Genomic DNA, 5,091 nt, shown 5'->3' with positions numbered 1-5,091 from the left:
CCAACTCGATCAAAAATTCCTTCAAAAGATTCAGATTTTTGAATTTTCACATATCATTTTTGTATGGACAGCTGCCAAATTTGTATGGAAAATTATATGGACAAACTAATGATGCAAAATGGCTTCTTTGGGCATACCGAAGGTACCAAAAAAGTTTCAGCTGGGTTAAAAAATACAAAAAAATCGAATGACAGAAATCTCAGAGAATTGCTCATATGCCTTCCCATTTGTAATCATAGTAGCAAATGTTTTATGCTAAAATCACCTATATACTAAGAATTTTGAAAATTCGTCACTTTTTGTTCACTAAAATGCATATATCTCGGCTTTGCGTGGACATAAATTTAATGTTGAAAAACAAAAATGATCTCCGTAAAGTTTCCTATAAGCTGAATGCATTAGTTTTTGCTGCAAAATTTTCTGGCTCGGTTTGTGGAGTGATTTTTGATTTTTTTTAGCTAAAAAATTCAAATTTTTCTCCCTAAAACGCCTTGCCATGCCCAAACACAATCTATTATGGACTATGTCTGTACAGGAATTTGTTTAGGGGACATTAAACTATAACTTGAATCCCAAGGCGACCAAATTTTAATGGCTTTAGTTTGATTGTTTCGCGCATTTTTTTAAAAATACTCGAAAAATGTACTTTTTTTATTCAAGCTCCGCGCGCGAGTTGTAAACCATTTTTGGGAATTTTTTGTTGTATGAAAACATTGTTCCTGACATCCTAATCTATCATTCTAGGGGTGAGCACCAAAGATTTGACAACTTTTCATTTTTTGGGACGACCTACTGGACAGATACATATGGCTAACCTTAGGATTGACTAGTCGAGTTAAGTAAAGTAAAAAAAATCTTTTTTAACCGCAAGATCTCTGTTTGGCTTTAGACTAATATTTCAGATTTTGTTTGAGATTCAGCTATGTGTTGTTTTTTGACATTAGTTAAGAAGAGTACTCACCTTATTAACAAAGGGTATCACTAATACAACATCTAATTATCTGGTTAATCCTCCGTTTATACTGTAGATTGTCACGGTACGCTTATTGTATGTCACCAAATTTGTACAACTTCACAACAGAAATCATAACAATTGTATTATCATTTATATTTACACAAAATTTACAGCAACACTAGCAAAATTTTACCCATTATTTGTACACAATTTTACACTTTAACAGACACGTTATGCGACAAATTTACACTTAAAATAATCCGGATTTTCCAATTGCTCGTACGTACGTTTCTCACATAGTTGAATCGAACTGAACCAAATTTGATTCACTTACTCGCCCACGTGCTAGTTTTCACCATGTGAAAAGCTTCTTTCCTACAAAGCTTCAAATCCTCAAAACATTCCACGACTGATGAGTCGTCGTGTGCACTGGGGGGAAATCCGCTTTATTTATTTATGACAGAGCCCAATTGCATTTCCTGTGGGTCATCTGCGGGTACCGGAATTCAGCCACAACGCCTCCACTTCATTTACACTTTTGTGTGAACCCCCGTGTGTGTGTGTGTGTATTGGTGCACCCCAGGATTAGCACAAATCGCTACACAAAAAGGTGGCACTCATTGAAAGTCGTCCTTCCGCATGTGTGTGTCATCATAATGGTCATCACCACCAACTGGTCACCACCACAACACTCTTCACCAAACTGCTTTTCACCCCCCAAAAGAGGATCCTCTTTTAGAGCACACTTTTTTTTCCTATTTCAAATCCTTTTGAGCGTATTTGTGTACGTGTGTGTGCACTCGTATGTGACACACTAGACAAAAAAGCCCTCACACAAATCACCACTCATTCAGCACTTGAACCTCCGGCGGCAGGATTTCTCGGGAAACATCCGGTTGCGCCAACGGATCCGGCACGTCCAACCCCTGAACCGTTTCCACCTGACCGGAACCCACTGTACACTGCACAGAACAAGAAAATCCTTTTGAGAGCACTGTGTTCTGCCAAGGCCCGGAACCAACGCGTGTTATCGCAACCCCATCGCCGTGAGAACTGCCGCCAAAAAACCGTCCCGCCTGAAAGTAGGCAACCAAACCACGGCAAGTGTGGCCAGCAAGTATCCAGAAGTGCAACCACGAAGAAAGCCCGACGCATGATCAACGGAGGCCGTGACCGTGACACGACGACGACGAGGATGAACAGCTGAGAGCGAGCTTTCGGGATGAACACAAACAAACGAAGGTTTTTCCGGGAACGAAGAGAGTTCATCGGGAGGGATGTTTTGGATTGGGCAGTGGTGCCAGGGTGCAGTTTTCTTCAAGAAAAACGGAACAAATCTGGAGTTTTTTCTTGTTAATGTCCAATAAACAAAATTTTCCGTTTTTGCTTTTTGGGTGTTTTTTAATACCCCTGACTCAAGGCTGTTTCAAATACACCCAAAAAGCAAAAACTGGAAATTTGGTTTATTGGACCCTTTCAAAAAAAAAAACTCCAGAAATAAATTTGCTCATTCACCCTCCCTTGAAATTATCCTCAAAAATACGAGTTTTGCATGGATACAGCAGCACTAAACTTTGATATTGCAATTCATTGACACTTTCGGCGAGTTCATGAAATAAACATTTGAAAAACTGATATTCCAACCAGCCAAATCCTAAGCTTTAGAATTAAAAACTTCTAAGATTTTTAAATTCTATAATTCTACAATTCTGGAATTCCTGGATATTTTTAAAACTTCTTAAATTCTAGAATTTCTTAAAATGCTTAAATTTCTTCATTTTTTTGAATGTTATAAATTTCTTGAATTTTTTAAATTTCTTGAATTTCTTGAATTTCTTGAATTTCTTGAATTTCTTGAATTTCTTGAATTTCTTGAATTTCTTGAATTTCTTGAATTTCTTGAATTTCTTGAATTTTCTTGAATTTCTTGAATTTCTTGAATTTCTTGAATTTCTTGAATTTCTTGAATTTCTTGAATTTCTTGAATTTCTTGAATTTCTTGAATTTCTTGAATTTCTTGAATTTCTTGAATTTCTTGAATTTCTTGAATTTCTTGAATTTCTTGAATTTCTTGAATTTCTTGAATTTCTTGAATTTCTTGAATTTCTTGAATTTCTTGAATTTCTTGAATTTCTTGAATTTCTTGAATTTCTTGGATTTCTTGAATTTCTTGAATTTCTTGAATTTCTTGAATTTCTTGAATTTCTTGTATTTCTTGAATTTCTTGAATTTCTTGAATTTCTTGAATTTCTTGAATTTCTTGAATTTCTTGAATTTCTTGAATTTCTTGAATTTCTTGAATTTCTTGAATTTCTTGAATTTCTTGAATTTCTTGAATTTCTTGAATTTCTTGAATTTCTTGAATTTCTTGAATTTCTTGAATTTCTTGAATTTCTTGAATTTCTTGAATTTCTTGAATTTCTTGAATTTCTTGAATTTCTTGAATTTCTTGAATTTCTTGAATTTCTTGAATTTCTTGAATTTCTAAAATTTCTTGAATTTCTTGAATTTCTTCAATTTCTTCAATTTCTTCAATTTCTTCAATTTCTTCAATTTCTTCAATTTCTTCAATTTCTTCAATTTCTTCAATTTCTTCAATTTCTTCAATTTCTTCAATTTCTTCAATTTCTTCAATTTCTTCAATTTCTTCAATTTCTTCAATTTCTTCAATTTCTTCAATTTCTTCAATTTCGTCAATTTCTTCAATTTCTTCAATTTCTTCAATTTCTTTTTTTTTTCAATTTCTTTAATGTCTTCAATTTGTAAAATTTGTAAAATTTGTAAAATTTGTTAAATTTGTAAAATTTGTTAAATTTGTAAAATTTGTAAAATTTTCAAAATTTGTAAAATTTGTAAAATAAGTAAAATTTGTGAAATTTGTAAAATTTGTAAAATTTGTAAAATTTGTAAAATTTGTAAAATTTGTAAAATTTGTAAAATTTGTAAAATTTGTAAAATTTGTAAAATTTGTAAAATTTGTAAAATTTGTAAAATTTGTAAAATTTGTAAAATTTGTAAAATTTGTAAAATTTGTAAAATTTGTGAAATTTGTAAAATTTGTAAAATTTGTAAAATTTGTAAAATTTGTAAAATTTGTAAAATTTGTAAAATTTGTAAAATTTGTAAAATTTGTAAAATTTGTAAAATTTGTAAAATTTGTAAAATTTGTAAAAAATGTAAAATTTGTTAAATTTTTGTTCTATTTTCATTTTTGAATTTCTTGTATTGACTACTCTTTTCAAATTTCCTATTTTTTATGTTTTTATGAATTACTTTCATTTCTTAGTTATTTTTAAAAGTTCAATATAAATGTTCAAAAACAACCGATTCTCCGCAGATAGGACATTTTTAATTTAAACTAAAAAAAAACGAAGTTGACTTTATAGCTGTCGGCCACCATTGCTAGTACCAACCACTAGTGTATGAAAGTATGACACGGAGCGACGGCGTCGAATACCCATATTTACACAAAGAATTTTAGAGCGCCCGCCGCGGGATTCGAACCGGCGACCTCTGGATTGTGAGTCCAGTGCGCGGTCTGATTGATCCACACGGGCGGGACTCTAAACTAGGTTTCTTCAATATCTTCTATTTTTGATAGTTCTAACTATTTTATTAACTTATTTCGAAATTTCGCAATTTTTGAACAATGCATAGGAATAGGATGAGTAATTACTCATACTTCGTCATACTAAATTGAACTGAGTAAAAAAAAAAAAAAAAAAAAAAAACGGCCTGCTTACATTCCAATTTATTTCATTTTTACAAATCATGAGAGAGATGAAGATCCATGATGATCACTTACTCACATTTCTAACCATATACAAATTTAAAAATTCAGCTTCGCAATACATTAAAAAAATCACATTTTCCCAGGAAGCTGGACGGGGCGCCGGAAACGCAAAAGTCTTCATAAAATATTTATCCAAACCGCTCCATTATCGTGAATGAGACGGCCTTCCCGGCTTGAGTTTATCTTTTTTTTTGCTCTTTTTTTGCCTCGCAGTTTCCGCACACTTTTCAACACCTCATTCGCATAAATCGCACTCACACAAACTCACGCACCCAAGGAGAAGCCGGTTTCTTCCTCTTTTTTTGTTCCTCTTTTTTGTTTACTGCTGTAAAGCCTCCATAGT

Source organism: Culex pipiens, chromosome 1, assembly GCF_016801865.2.
Source record: "Culex pipiens pallens isolate TS chromosome 1, TS_CPP_V2, whole genome shotgun sequence".
Lineage (NCBI taxonomy): Eukaryota > Metazoa > Arthropoda > Insecta > Diptera > Culicidae > Culex > Culex pipiens.
This window is presented reverse-complemented; position numbering follows the sequence as displayed.